General features: G+C 43.8%; 1 long non-coding RNA gene across 2 annotated transcripts in view; it reads left to right on the top strand.

Annotated features, from left to right (window-relative positions):
• Positions 1-9,292: 9,292 nt before the first annotated feature.
• The window catches only part of LOC138434047 (uncharacterized), a 74,324-nt gene continuing 67,183 nt past the window's right edge, over positions 9,293-16,433 (top strand). The window contains exon 1 of one of the 2 annotated variants that reach the window (XR_011254619.1): positions 9,293-9,590. This is a non-coding gene — a long non-coding RNA (uncharacterized lncRNA). The remainder of the gene's footprint in view (positions 9,591-16,433) is intronic. The other variant, XR_011254620.1, reaches the window with a different exon arrangement.

The raw sequence follows: 16,433 nt of genomic DNA, 5'->3' as shown, positions 1-16,433 counted from the left end.
GGAAAGAAAGCTCAGATTCTCTATGTACAACTCCAGGGCTTCCTGCGGCCCTTCCTGGTCAAAGGTAACTGCTTGGTCATTCCTGGGTCTGACCTCTACTTGGACTAAATTCGGACACTCTAAACTCTGAGGCCTCAGTTTGATGCTGGGATTTTTTTTTTGTTATCAATGCTCTTCCTTTTGTCTTATTTGCTCATTCTCCTCTCACCTTTCAATATCCTGTTAGGTTTCCTTTCCCTTGACATTACCCTTCAAAGTGGTGTGGCTGTTTGAGGCGAATCTTGGTGCTTCTAATGCTAGTGATGATATTACTATTGATTTTTGTGTCACTGTTGGTAGTGGTGATGGAGGGGATAGCAGTGTTATTTTTGGTGCAGGTGTTGGTGGTATTCTTGTGGGTGGGGTGTGTGTTGGTTTGGTGTTGGTGGTAGAGGTAACAGTGGTAATGGTGTTGCTAGTGGTGATTGTGGTAGTGTTAATGGTGTTGGTGGTAATGGTGATGGTGATATTACTGTTGGTGGCTATGGTGGTGGTATGGTTATAATGCTGCTGGTGGTGGTGGTATTGTTGGCAATAGTGACAAGGTGGGTAGTGGTGATGGTTATGATGATGGTGGTCATTGTAGTGATGAGTGCTGAGCCTCTGAAAGCATAGGGGCTGTGGAATCAGATAGACATGTGGGCCAATACTGACTGCTGTGAATTATTTAGTGTCTCTGAACCTCTGTTTCTGCATCTATAAAGTGAGGATAATAATGAGATGGGCTGAGACTTGAGACCCTGCTTCAGTGCTTACATCAGGGCACACCTCTCCACCAGCAACAAAATACAACAAAACTAAATGGGACTAAAAATAACTGTGCTGTGAGGCAAATTCTCAACAAAAGATACAAAGACACCAAAAAAACACAACTGCCACTTTCAAAGAGCCTGGAGCAAAAACAGGGTGTCAGGAACAAAAACAGAGTGTTAAGAGCAAAAACAGGGTACTGTGCATGCCCCTTGCATACAACACCACATGGACCTAAGCCACCCCTCCAGCCTGACACTTGGACACATCTCAAACTCACCCAACATTGGGGATAAGTGAGGGAACCTGTTTATTCTTGCTACAATCTGCTGCAGCAGGGGCCCCAGTAAAGCCTTGCCTGAATTTCTTGTCTGGCCTCTCAGTTCAGTTCAGTTGCTCAGTAGTGTCTGATTGTTTGTTGACCCCATGGACTGCAGCATGGCAGGCCTCCCTGTCCATTGCCAACTCCTGGAGGATGGACTTTAGGATGGGCTGGTTGAATCTCCTTCCAGTCCAAGGGACTCCCAAGAGTCTTCTCCAACACCACAGTTCAAAAGCATCAATTCTTTGGAGCTCAGCTTTGTTTATAGTCCAACTCTTACACCCATACTTGACTACTGGAAAAACCATAGCTTTGACTAGATGGACCTTTGTCAGCAAAGTAATGTCTCTGCTTTTTAATATGCTGTCTAGGTTGCTCATAACTTTTCTTCCCAGGAGCAAGTGTCTTTTAATTTCGTGGTTGCAGTCTGCAGTCACCATCTGCAGTGATTTTGGAGCCCCCCAAAATAAAGTCTCTCACTGTTTCCACTGTTTCCCCATATATTTGTCATGAAGTGATGGGACCAGATGCCATGATCTTAGTTTTCTGAATGTTGAGTTTTAAGCCAACTTTTTCACCCTCTTCTTTCACTTTCATCAGGAGGCTGTTTAGTTCTTCTTTGCTTTCTGCCATAAGGGTGGCGTCATCTGCATATCTGAGGTTATTGATATTCTCCTGGCAATCATGATTCCAGCTAGTGCTTCATTCAGCCCAACGTTTCTCATGATGTACTCTGCATATAAGTTAAATAAACAGTGACAATATACAGCCTTGACATACTATTTTCCCTGTTTGGAACCAGTTTGTTGTTCCATGTCCAGTTCTAACTGTTGCTTCCTGACCTGTATACAGATTTCTCAAGAGGCAGGTCAGGTGGTCTGGTATTCCCATCTCTTTCAGAATTTTCCAGTTTGTTATGGTCCACACAGTCAAAGCCTTTGGCATAGTCAATAAAGCAGAAAGTAGATATTTTTCTGGAACTCTCTTTCTTTTTCAATGATCCAGTGGATGTTGGCAATTTGATCTCTGGTTCCTCTACCTTTTCTAAATGCAGCTTGAACATCTGAAAGTTCATGTACTGTTGAAGCCTGGCTTGGAGGATTTTGAGCATTACTTTACTAGTGTGTGAGATGAGTGCAATTATGCAGTAGTTTGAGCATTCTTTGTCATTGCCTTTCTTTGGGGTTGAAATGAAAATTGATCTTTTCCAGTCCTGTGGCCAGTGCTGAGTTTTCCAAGTTTGTTGGCATATTGAGTGCAGCACTTTCACAGCATCATCTTTTAGGATTTGAAATAGCTCCACTGGAATTCCATCACCTCCACTAGCTTTGTTTGTAGTGATGCTTCCTAAGGCCTCCTTGACTTCACATTCCAGAATGTCTGGCTCTAGGTCTGGCCTCTAGTCATTTTCTAATGTTTGGGAAAGGTCAAGAACCCTGGTCAGCATCAATAATATGTGATGTCATGAGAATTAAGGATAGTGTGTATGTTCCACCCACTCCCCCAAAAGTCTGAGGACTCCTTGTCCTTCTCCCTGGGTATGAGGGCCTGGGCAATGTCAGTATCCTTCAGGCAAGAGATGACCTCAAGATTAATAAGAAGCCATTGAGCCTCTTTGGCCAGGGGTTTGGCAATCATGTTCTAGTGTGACCTTGACTACTCTCATTCCCACAAAAGACCATCTTAAGATGTGAATCAGTTCAGTTCAGTTTGGTCGCTCAGTCGTGTCCGAGTCTTTACAACTCTGTTTGAGAGCAAGGTCCAGTTTTTCTACCACTCATATTACCCTACAGTGAATGGTGCAATGTCATGTCTAGCCCAGAAGTCAACCATGTTGCTCCACAACCTTGAGATCAAATAGACTTGTCTCATTCTCTCAACCCCATGACTTGGGGTGACTCTCCAGGACTTTTGGATTTCCCTGCATCTTACTCTGTCTTGGGCCCCTGGTCTTTATAGTCCATCTCTGCATGATAATGTCAGGTAAGGAAACTGCCCCTCCAAGTGCCACAGAGGATCCACTCCCACAATATGTTTGGGAACAAAGTAGACCTCATGGCTGGTAGCCCTCAGTGAATTACCTAAACATCCTTACTGGTCATTTCTGTTCCTCAATACAACACCCTCTTGGCTGCCTCCATCCATCTCTCACCATAGGGCCTTCTCCCACTGACACATTGCCCTGCAGAATCTGGCATCTCCTGCTTGTTCCCTTTCCTCCATCATGCGGACTACCAGTTCCGTTCCTCCATCTTCAACTGATCAAGGCCCATCTGTATGGAACACAGCTAGTTTTATCAGTGACAGAAGACCCTTCCCTTATTGATTATACCTAGATGGCTAGGAGTTAAACTGAAGCCTCTCTCTTAGAGGACAAGGATTCTGTCCATCCCTGCCCTTTCCTCTCAGGTTCTGCCAACACCCCAGGACTCACTGAGCTGGCTACTTCCTAGGACTTCCTCCAACCAGGACTCTTTCCATCCTGAAGACTTTTGTCTTTAAGGAGAGTAAGAAGCTGGCTCAGGTGTGACGTGGAGTCAAGGCTATTAGTCCCCGAATCCCCTGCATCAGACCCTTCTTGGTTGCTCAGTCCCACTGCTGTGGTTATCCCCCAGCCCATTCAGTAAACACACATGACAGGGCCCTGCACTACTCCTCTGGAAGCCTTGTGTGCCAGAGGAAGGCACCTCCGGCCAACACAGAAGTATTTACATCTAGCCCATTATTGACTCTCTGCTTAATCAGGCCTTTAGGGTGGCCGTTTCTGAAGCCAACAGAGCTGCATCTCTCAATGACTTTACTTCCCTAGAAACCTCAGACACCTCTCTGTGCATTTCCCAACCCTAGCTGGTCCTCTCTTTAGAAGAGGTGGTAATGATGGTGATAGTGATGATGAAAGAGAAAGTGAAAGTTGCTCAGTCGAGTTCAACTCTTTGTGACCCCATGGACTGTACAGTCCATGGACTTCTCCAGGCCAGAATACTGGAGTGGGTAGCTGTTCCCTTCTCTGGGGCATCTTCCAAACCCAGGGATCAAACCCAGGCCTCCCCAATTGCAGGCAGATTCTTTACCAGCTGAGCTACCAGGGAAGCCCCAATGATGATGACCACTATTTAATCATCACCTGCTCATCCTAGCATTTTATTTAATCCTCACAGCAACTTTGCTGCCCTGGTAGTGGCACTTTACAAGTAGGAAACTGAAGCCCAGAGAGGTGCAGGGTGTTGCCTTAGTCTTGGAGTTGAAAACTGGTAGAGTCAGGCATCCAAACCAGGTCCTTTTGAGTCTGGAACCCTGCTGGCTCTTCACTTTCACAGACCACAGCAGACTGAGCCTCTCCAAGTTCATGGGTCAGGGGATCAGGATTGCTTAAAGCAATCTGTGGTTTACTAACCCTAATCCCTTTAAGATTTCCTGGATTCAAAACAAAATTAAAATGATATATGGAATATTTTGCTCCTTTCTAAAGTATATAAACCCAGAGTGGAAGTGTTGGGGGATTTTTTCTGCAGGTTTGAGGGAAGGGACCAACATTTACTCAGAGTCCACGTTTTGACATATGCTTTTTGGGTATTGCAACATGTCATCCTTGCATTGGGCCTAAAGTCTAGTTTTTTGTCCCTGTCTTACAAATGAGCCAACTGAGCTTCAGGAAGCAGTATCTTTCATGTCGGTGCTGTGACTCCAGAGTCTGTGTGTTCATCATTGCCTTGCTGTGCTGCACCTTCTAAAGTGGATGTAAGAACTCCTGCACTGAGGACTGAGAGGATGGGTACTCCCACTGATGCCTGTGCCGGATTTCCCGGAATGGGGGCACAGCGATGGCACCATTGCTGCTGTTTGGAAGGAGGACACCTGCTCAGAGATTCAAGGCATCGGCTGTAGTCCACTCTGGGGGGCTCAGTCTTTGAACCCTGTGTCCTTTCCTCTGTCTGTTTTCCTTTCTTTGGGGCTTTTCTTTGTCTCTCAGTCTCATGGCAAACAGACAAATGACAAAGACGCTGACTCTCCTCTGTGGCTTCTCATATCAGGTCTCAGGAACATGCTTCAGTAGCCAAGTGGTCTCTCACACTTTCCCTATACCTGCTCCTGATTCCTCCTCCTCTTGTCCAGCCACCTGGTTACACAGTAGAGCCAGGCGGGAAACAAGATAGGCGATGTGCATATAGTCCCACTTCCCAAGAAGGGGAGGGGGAGTCACCATCTCTCCATCAGCTGCTTAGGGAACACTCCATGTTCCAATGACCTACTGTTGCAACAGAAACTACCCAAGACTAGGGGCTTAAAGCAGCACTTGTTTTACTCTGCTCATGATCTGAGGGTCAGCAGTTTGGTTCTGCTCCATGAGGCCATGACTGGTGGGATTCAGCTGGCAGCTGAAGGTCCCAGGAAGGTTTTACTTACATGGCTGGTGCCTGGCAGAGTGTGGGGTATGAGGTGTAGTGTAGGGGACTGTCTGGGCTTAGCTAGGCCCCTTCTCTTCTCTGTGGAGTTACAGGGCCTCTCCAAGTGGTGCCCCTATCCAGGTAGCAGGATTTCTTACATGCAGACTCAGGGCTCCAGTGAGTGTCCCAAGAGATGAGATATTGAGGTTGCCAGTCTCAAATCCTAGGCCTGGAAACTGACACAGCATCACTTTGACACATTTAACTGATGAAGGCATTCACAGAACCCATCAATTCCAGGGGGACAAACAAAGTCACACCTCATGAAAGAAGAAACATAGAATTTGTGGGCATTTTAATCCACCACAACACTGAAAAATATATCAGGTGCTCACATGCCTCTCAGGGTCTTGCTTTTCATATGTTCCCTTATCCTGACACCAGCCAAGCGTCTCCTTGTACTTGTGAGATGGGAGTGTCCTTATTGATAGTATGAGGAATAAGATAGTCAAAACTGCTTTCGCATGCAGATTCACAACTCAGAAATCTGTTTGCCCTTAATGGGGTGTGCAGAGGTAGCATGGACGAATAATTTAAATTTCTCACTATGGTTGTTTAGGACGTTGTACTTGATATTTCAAATTCAACTCAAAAAAAAAAAAGTGACTGGAAATATTGAGGACTAAAAATCCATTGATTTTTTTCTTTTGAGAATGACTTCCATCCTTCCTTTCTGTCTTCCTTTATTGTTTTCTATTGAAGTATAGTTGGCATAATATTATGTTAGATTCAGGAGTCCATTCTCTTCTTTTTATAAAAAATTATTTTATTGCAGTATATTGATTTGCAGTATTTTGTTAATTTCTTCTGCATTCAGTCACTTCTTAATAATCTCCTTTGAATCCACCATTTCTGTAAGTATTCAAATCTTCAAAGATTTCTATTACTTTATTGCCATTCTCTCTGTTTGCCACTTTCATAGGCAAAAGCTATATCATCATTTCATTTCATTCCAAACCATTCCGTCCAAATTAGCCCATTCCATCTCTGCTTTTCCAGCCAGCCAAGTTCAACAAACCCCATTCCAGTTATTCCACACCATCCACCTCTAGAGGTTCCATTGGACCTAGGTTTCTCTGTTTGTGGGGTGGTGATGTGACTTGGAGACTTCTTATTGTACCACATCAGCTGGCATATGCTGTCTTGTTGTTTTCTTTCCTGCTGGTGGATTTGTGTTATCAGCCTGAACCATCTTTACAATGTTCCTTATCACACTTTATCTTATGATTTCAGCATCCATTCATAGCCATTACCTAGATTCACTATTTCATTAGGAGTTGCAAAATGGTGCTCTTAAAATTCCCTCAAACCTGTTGCACTTACTAGCAGGCATTCTTTAATAAAGAGCGATTTATGAATATTTGTTACTTTATGAAATATTCATTACTCTAAACTTCAGTTTACACAGGAAGGATAGAAAAATGCTTGGTTCTTGGCTTTTACCATTTTTTAGAAAAATGACTTCATTTCCTTGCAACCTCCTACAGGGATCAATGAGGTTTTTTGTTTGTTTTTGTAAAATGATGAACTCAGATTTTAAAAAAATCTTAATCGACAACCAAAATTCACTAATTATTGGAAAGAGGATACAAGAAAACAGTAGGCACAGGGCCAGTACTACAACATTGGTCTCTTGCATTGATTTGCATCATCAAATGCAGTTTCAAAAAAACAAGTCCCTTTTTCTGAACTGGGTCATGTTTCAGAGTGACAGATAAGATATAATGATGTGTGAAGTACAAGTCAGTGCAAAGAAAGCCACTTATATTTTGTACTTGGTATTTATATTTCATGATTCACTTAGGTTAAGAGCTTACATGACTATATCTTATTCTTTGGCCTGCTCTATCCCATGAATCCATAATCCCATATTTATTTATAATAAGCAACATAGATAGCTCAAATATATACTGCTAAAAAATTCTTTTATTGTGACTTTCTTATTGTTCTACTGAGAAATCCTATCAAAGCGCATATGGGGATGGTTAGACAAAGTCAAAGGAGAGTAGCAAGTTTGGGAGTTGCTGTTGACACCATTCTTTTTATATCACAAGGAGTTAGGTCAGATTTTTTGGATTCAAATTCAATCTCCACTGCCTGTGAGCTGTGTGACTTTGCATAAGTTGTAGAACTCCGAAAAGCCTTCATGACTCATCTGAGGAGTGGGATAAAATCTAGTTCATGGAGTTCATGATAATCAAATAAGACAGTCTTGTAAGATCACTCATCACAGTGACTTCTATAGATGCATAAAAAACACGGGTACCAGCCTTGAGGGTAAACGCTTGGTAATACACAGCCATACTGGTTCAGCAACATACTAAATAAATTTATAGGTACAACAGAAGGTTAGTTCTGTCTGTTTCGTTTTCACAGATGTATTCCATCCCCTGGGATAGTGACCAAGTACAGAGCAGAGATTCGATAAGCATTTCTTGCATGTATGAGTCAATGAATGAATACATATAACTTTGTAACAGAAAGTAGGGTATGGCTGCTTGCCACTCAAAAGTCAATAAAGCAGGAAGTCTGGTAGAAGGAAAGTTTGCTTTATTTTGGATGAGAGCAACCAGTAGGGTAGGTGGACCCCTGTCAAAAGGCCAACTCTCCACAATCAGTGGGCATGAGCTTTTATAGGCTGAGGAAAGGGGCTACATGTAGGAACAGCACAGTCATCCCTGACAGTCATCTTAAAATTAGACATAGGCGGTCTCATCAGTGTCATCTTGATTATTTTAAGTACAGTTAGTCTTCAGTTCCATGATCATTATTTTTTCATTTCCTTGAGGCCATTTCTCAGAATTGTGGCAGCTTACGTCCTGGTTACAGTCTGGTCATCATGTAGTTAACTTCTTCCACTTGATAAAGTTTTCAGCATCTATAAGACTGTTAATAGGACATAGCTGAGAGTATTATCTCTAGGCCTTCAGCAGGAACTAAATGTCCTTGACTATGCTTAATGACTACATTATTATTCTGTGGTTTCCTTTGACTGTTTTCCTTTGTTTCTGCATTTTCTCCTTCTTTGGTTAAACTTATTTTTTGGCTAAAGTTTTTCCAGAGATGAAAGGCAGGCAGAAGACATGAAGAGCAAGGACCATAGGCTCCTGCTCCATTTCAACTTGGGTACAATGTGAAGTGAAATGAAAGTCGCTCAGTTGTGTCCAACTGTCCGTGACCCCATGTATACAGTCTATGGAATTCTCCAGGCCAGAACACTGGAGTGGGTGGCCTTTCCCTTCTTCAGGGGATCTCTCCCAATGCAGGGATTGAACCCAGGTCTCCCACATTGCAGGTGGATTCTTTACCAGCTGAGCCACAAGAGAAGCTCTTGGGTACAATGGCTTCATCCAATTGTCTGTATTCCTTTCCAGAATACCTATCACCTTGAAATTAAATGACTACTTGATTTTTACACAGGTTTTTACATTTTGCCATGTATGGATGCATTCAGACTTTTTTTTCTTTCTTCACTATGGTAAATACACATAACATAAAGTTCCCCATTTTAAAGTGTACACTTCAGTGATATTTAGCACATTCATAATGTTGTGAAACCATCATCACTATTCAGTTTCAGAGCCTCCTTACTGTCATCAGTGGAAACCCCCTGCTCATTAAACCATGACTCCTTACTTCCCCTGCCTCCTGTCAGCCCCCAAGCAACCACAGCTCTGCTTTCTGTCTGTGTGATTTGCTTACTGTGGGCCTTTTCCATTACAGAATCAGACCAGCCAGTCCTAAAGGAAATCAACCCTGAATACTCATTGGAAGGACTGTTGTCGAAGCTGAAGCTCCAATACTTTGGCCACTTGATGCGAAGAGCCAACTCACTGGAAAAGACCCTGATGCTGGGCAAGATTGAAGGCAGGAGGAGAAGCGGGCAGGAGAGAATGAGATGGTTGGATGGCATCACCGATTCAATGGACATGAACTTGGACAGACTCCTGGAGATCATAAGGACAGGAAGGCCTGATGTGTTCCAGTCCATGGGGTCACAGAGTCAGACACGACTTGGCAACTGAACAACAACAGTATGTGAACTTTCATGTTTGACTTCTTATTAGTAAGTAATTTGAGAATAGTTTTAGATTTACAAAAAAGTTGAAGAGACATACAGAGAATTCTCATATACCCTGCATTCTGTGATGGATGTTTTGTAACATGTATTTCATGTATTCAATTCATTCCAGAGTTTATTCCTCTTTGAGGCTTGGATTGCCCCCATCTTTGGCTAGTAGGAACCCTCATAAGTTGACTTCTTGTCTTTTTCTGATGACATGTTTATGAACTTAAATGTAATGTCTTTTATGATAACATCTAGAAGCCAACTGTGAATTGGAAACTGTGGTTTGGGTGGGGAAGGAGAGTTGACTGGAGGGATAAACTTTAGATAAGTTAAAAAAAAAAAAAAGGATGCTAATTCAATTTCTAGGGAAAATAGCATTTTATGCTCCAGAGTTTTGAACTCTGACAGGTTGGCTCCCACTGGGCCTGAGATTTCATCCTTATTAACAAACCTAGGCTGGCTTCCCTCCTCCCCTGTTCTGTGCCCATATGAGGAGCCAGACCCTGTTGGATTTTCTCTGCCCATGATAAGTGTTGCCTTTTCTCAGAGCTCATCAGCCTCAGGCCCTTGGGCTTATAAGAAAGAACTGCAGGGCGCCAGGTTTCTCTGCTTCATTGGGAAGAACTGCTGCAGTTTCCCACGTGCAGCATTGGGGAAAGCAGATCCAAACTAATCTGTCTGGTGAGCATTGCCCAGCCCTGTCTGTGGAGTGAAGACGAGCCAGAGGAGGAGGATGCCAACACAGGAGGATGATGCCAACAGAGGAGGATGATGCCAACAGAAGAGGATGATGCCAACAGAGGAGGTGCCTGTGCAGGAATGTGCTTTGTGTTGCAATTTTGCAGTTACTTCCTCCTTTTATCCCCACTATAAGAACTTTTAAGTGTCTTTGAATAGCGAAAGATAGGCAGTGTAGGGTAAGAGGTGAGGATGGCCCAGTCTTTGTCTGCAAGGAGTTTGCAAGGAAAGGGTTAAGCAGCACTGCCAAGCCATCTAATAGTGGTTGATGGAGGACAAGATCCATATTGTGGGTTGGGCTATATGGGAGGAGGTCAGAGAGGGAGGCTGCATCACTATTGTAATCAGTATCCCCAGGAGCAAGACTCTGCTAGGCTGTGGTGTGCATCCACACATTGATGCCTGGGGAAGCATTTCTAGGTCCCTGGTGTGCATATACGACCGTTGATCTCTACCCAGAACAATCAGCAATGATGTTAGCAGAGACATCATGGATTAAAGAGAGCACCTGTATATTCATGGGGACAGTGAGTAAGCAGGAAGGTGCAATGGTCAGCATGGGCTTTGGGGCCCAATCATGACCCTAGACAGCCCTCCAAGTAGTCCCAGTCAAAGGGAAACTCCTCTTCTCTCTCCGATTGTTTTGAGAATGCAGTGAGAACATGAATGAGCCTGGCTCCAGGCAGGTGCTCCATAATGCTGGTGGCTATCAGTAGAAGTTTGTTGAATACACCTAAGAGTAATGATGTGGCACAGCCGGTTCCCTTCAAGTGAAGCATCTTGGGTGAGATATCCATGGTCACTGTGACAAGAGAGATGCACAGTGCATCTAAACATGCAGCTCAAGACCACGAAAGACGCAGGGGAAGAGGAGAAGGTCTGCACACAGTGCTAGGTCCCTAGACTCTGCTGCAGGCTCTGCTCTCCAGCTTTGGGGTTCCAGTGGTATGGGGGCTATGTGCCCACGGATTTCTGGGAACTGTGGACCTTGTGCCCCCACCTGGTGATGGTGAAGCCAAAACGAAGAGAAATCTTTGGTTGGCCTTCCCTGGAAGGCAGAAGCTCACCCAGCACCTAATGCTGATCCACCAATGACCTGATAGACCCACATATGGAGGCCTGTGCAAGAAGCTCTCCCATCATTCCAGTGAAGCAGGAAACAGCCATGTGAAGGTGATTCATGTAAGATGATATATAACTAGGGTTTCTTAGAAGAGGGAGTCCTGAGCTGTGTAGGATTTGTATGGAGTCAGCAGAGAGGAAAGACATTCTAGGTATATGACATGAAAATGCACTGGACTTGGATCAGGAGACCTGGCTTGTATCTTGGCTGCACAACTTACTAGCTGTGTGACCTTGCTTGAGTCACTTAACCTCACTGAGCCTTGGTTTCTTCATCTGTACTATGGACATGATAATTCATTCTGATAATGGTTGTCTTCAGGATTAAATGAGATTGGCTTTAAAGAGCATCCTGGTCAGTGCCTGGGACCTAGAAAGCACCCAGGAAATGGCAACTCTGTGGGAAACAAAGCACAGGGAGAAAGCAGGGTGCCACTCAGGGACCTTGGGCAGGACCTACTAGTGGGCTTCTGAAACTACATTTAAAAGTTTGTGTATCAGTTCTCCTTTTCTGGAGTGAAGATATCATAGATTTTTTAAAAAGTAATAATTAAAAACATGTTTATTTTTGGCTGTGCTAAGTCTTTGTTGCTGTGCGAGGGCTTTCTCTAGTTGTGGTGAGCGGGGGTTACTCTCTAGTTGCAGTGCTCAGACTTCTTACTGCTGTAACTTCTCTTGCTGCAGAGCATGCGATCCAGGGCGTGCAGGCTTCAGTAGGTGTGGTATGCAGGCTCTAGAGCAGTGGTCCCCAACCTTTTTGGCACCAGGGACTGTGCCAAAAGACTATGGGTGGTGGGGGGAGGATGGTTCAGGCAGTGCAACTGATGGGGAGCAGTAGATGACACTTCCACTCACCTCCTGCTGACCCGGTTCATAACAGGCACAGACAGGTACCATGGGTGGCACACAGGCTCAGTGGTTGCAACTCATGGGATCTAGAGCGTGGGTTCAATAGTTGTGGCACATGGACTTAGTTGCCTCACAGCATGTCAAGTCTCCCGAATCAGGGATCAACCCAGGTCCCCTGCATTGGCAGGCAGATTCTTAACCAGTGGACTGTCTGGGAAATGATGATTTCATAGATTTATCAGATTCTCAAGAGTCTGTAACCAGAAAAGATATAGAACCATCAATGTAGAGCTTTAGACTTTCCAAGGTATAACTTCCCATTAACTCATTTGAACACACATGAGTCCCATGTGATAAGTTGAGCAGTTATTACTATTATTTATGTTTGATGGTTGAAATAATGGTCTTAGGGTCCCAGGACCATGGCAGTCACTGAACTCTTGTGGGTAGCGTCTTCACCATCTTTCCCTTTTCCCCTTCTCAAGAGTTTCAGATTCCCATTGGAGTTTCATGTGCTTTCATAAAAGCAGGCTATTTCCCAAGACTGAGTGAGTTCAGGGCCCAGGAATGTTGAACAGCACATTCAACCTCAGTGGCTGCTGATTGGTCTAAGCATGAACATGAGACCCAGTGGTCCAACTAGAGTGAATCCTCCAATTGTAACCATAAATTCTTGGACATGTATTTTATCTTTCTTTGGACTATATGTAGGTACGACAGTCAGTTCAGTCACTCAGTCATGTCCTGCTCTTTGCAACGCCATGGACTGCAGAACACCAGGCTTCCCTGTGCATCACCAGCTCCCGGAGTTTACTCAGACTCATACCCATCGAGTTGGTGATGCCATCCAACCATCTCATCCTCTGTCATCCCCTTCTCCTCCTGCCCTCAGTCTTTCCCAGCATCAGGGTCTCTTACAATGAGTCAGCTCTTCACATCAGGTGGCCAAATTATTGGAGTTTCAGCTTCAGCATCAGTCCTTCCAATGAATATTCAGGACTGATTTCCTTTAGGATGGACTCGTTGGATCTCCTTGCTGTCCAAGGGACTCTCAAGAGTCTTCTCCAACACCACAGTTCAAAAGCATCACTTCTTTGGTGCTTAGCTTTCTTTATAGCCCAACTCTCACATCCATATGTGATTATTGGAAAAACCATATCTTTGACTAGATGGACCTTTGTTGGCAAATAATGTCTCTGCTTTTTAATATGCTTTCAAGGTTGGTCATAACTTTTCTTCCAAGGAGCAAGCATCTTTTAATTTCATGGCTGCAGTCACCATCTGCAGTGATTTTGGAGCCCAAAAAAATAAAGTCTGACACTGTTTCCACTGTTTCCCCATCTATTTCCCATGAAGTGATGGGACCAGATGCCATGATTTTAGTTTTCTGAATGTTGAATTTTAAGCCAACTTTTTCACTCTCCTCTTTCACTTTCATCAAGAAGCTCTTTAGTTCTTTGCTTTCTGCCATAAGGGTGGTGTTATCTGTATATCTGAGGTTATTGATATTTCTCCTGGAAATCTTGATTCCAGCTTGTGCTTCATCCACCCCAGCTTGTGCTTTCTCATGATGTGCTCTGCATATAAGTTAAATAAGCAGGGTGACAATATACAGCCTTGATGTACTCCTTTCCCAATTTGGAACCAGTCTGTTCCATGTCCAGTTCTAACTGTTGCTTCCTGACCTGAATACAGATTTCTCAGGAGGCAGGTAAGGTGGTCTGGTATTCCCATATTTTGAAGAATTTTCCACAGTTAGTTTTTATCTACACAGTTAAAGGCTTATTCAATAAAGCAGAAGTAGATGTTTTTCTGGAAGTCTCTTGCTTCTTCGAAGATCCAACAGCCATTGGCAATTTGATCTCTGGTTCCTCTGCCTTTTCTAAATCCAATTTGAACATCTGGAAGTTCTTGGTTCACATACTATTGAAGCCTGGCTTGGAAAATTCTGAGCATTATGTTGCTAGCATGTGAGATAAGTGCAACTGTGTGGTAGTTTGAGCATTCTTTGGCATTGCTTTTCTTTGGGATTGGAATGAAAACTGACCTTTTCCAGTCCTGTGGCCACTGCTGAGTTTTCCAAATTTGCTGACATATTGAGTGCAACACTCTCACAGCATCATCTTTTAGGATTTGAAATAGCTCAACTGGAATTCCATCACCTCCACTAGCTTTGTTTGTAGTGATGCTTCCTAAGGCCCACTTGACTTTGCACTCCAGGATGTCTGGCTCTAGGTGAGTGATGATACCATCTTGCTTGTCTGGGTCATGAAGCTCTATTTTGTATAGTTCTGTGTATTCCATATGTAGGTAAAGGGGTTGCTATAGTCACTTTATTCCCATGAGCAAAGGGCTCTTGGGAGGCAAGTTGGCCCAGAGGAAGTAGAGAATCACAGAGAACAGTTTGTCTGAATTAACTCTGGGCTTCTTCATATATCATGAATTATACATTTTCTATTATTTGCAACCCAAACCTTCCAGTCAATATAGGTGCCTCAACCAAGGTCATTCAAGGCATTGTTGACAAAACTAGGTCAAGAATCCCACATTTTCTGGTTCTCATTAACAACCATTTAGCTCAACCCTTCACCAGTTGGCCATGACCTTCCCCAGATTTGTTGACATCTTTACTTGCCTCAGCTCTTGAGAGAGAAGTTCCTATGAATTTTCTTCTTGATGGGAAAACAACTTCTTTCAAATTTAGGTTCTAAAATCCTACATGGCTTCTCCTACAAATTCCAAGAAAGAACTTACATAACTAAGATTTGGAGAACTCATCTACCCCTTCCAGCAACTCCTGACCTTTCCAAGTTTAGACAGAAGGGATTAGCAGAGTTACTATTCTGCCCACACTCTGCTCTCTCCTCCATTAAATGCACAACTAGTGCCCTCTGTGCGCAAGTCCCATGCTGGTTGTGGACTGCAGAAAGCATATACAGTGCTTCCACCAATGAAAGACTTCCTACAGTTGGTAAGCACATAGAATGCTTAGTGAATGCAAGTGTGAGAAGGTAGAAACTGCTCATTCAGACGGATGAGGTGTGTCCTCAGGGATCTGCCAGCACCTGGTTAGCACCTGGCCCTGCTGGCGAGCCAAAGTCCACACACAGCTGTGGAAAAGCCCTTGCATATCTGCACCATGTGCTGTAATGGACTGATGTAGCTTCAACTTGGGCAGGACTTTGGCTGGAGCGATGGAACCTTGGGCAAGTGCATGAAGTGCTCAGAACCTTAGTTTTCCATATAATAAATATATACACTCCCTTCATATTGCTCTTGTGTTTACTAAGATAATGTCAGTGAATGCATGTTTTACTAGCAGCCAGGAAATGCTTTATAGATATAAATAACATTTTCTGTGTTACCCTTATAGCACTATGCCCCCATCCAAATTCATAAAAAAAAGAATATCTTCCCCTTAAAACTGTAGACTGAACATTATTAGGAAAGAAAATCATCATTTCTTACATCACCCCTCCCCTAAATCACAAAGTTTAACCCCAGGGATATATTAGCATGCTGTGTGTCTTTAGGATCATACTGTCTGCCATTTCTGCAGTTGATATGGGGCCAGCTGAGGGGAGGAATGAGCTGACTTGCCCTAAACCTGGCTCTGTGTTTATCAGTTGCTGTGTGACCCTGGGCAATACACTTTACCACTCTGAGCCTTGGTTTCCTCTTCCATAAAATGGAGATAATTTTTACTTATTGCTATGATTTTGGCAAAGGTTTTGCTAGAGTTGGGTAGAGGTCAGCTTTTTCCAAAGCAGCAATCTCGCTGGGTCAGATGTATGTTTCTTTGTTTGTGTTGTCTGTTCTCTTAGATGTGAATGCATATTCTACCCATTGGGGCACTTTGGGATTGATTAGGAGCAAAGGAACATGAAAAAAAAGAGCTCAAACAAATAGTAGCACCAGGCCCCAGGAGAAGTCCAGCCACATTGGTGACTCTCAGGCGGCCAGCATGGCTTCGAGAGTTATGAGCCCTTCACCTGCCAGGTATTAATAAGAGCATGGCTTCCCCCAGGACTGGCTGCTTTTCCAGGGCCTGTGGGCAGCAGCAGGCTCAAGTAGGACATGGGGCCTGAAAAGAAGAGAT

This window comes from Ovis canadensis, chromosome 2, assembly GCF_042477335.2.
Source record: "Ovis canadensis isolate MfBH-ARS-UI-01 breed Bighorn chromosome 2, ARS-UI_OviCan_v2, whole genome shotgun sequence".
NCBI classification, from domain to species: domain Eukaryota; kingdom Metazoa; phylum Chordata; class Mammalia; order Artiodactyla; family Bovidae; genus Ovis; species Ovis canadensis.
Note: the sequence above shows the minus strand (reverse complement) of the source record. Positions and strands in the feature narration are given on the sequence as shown.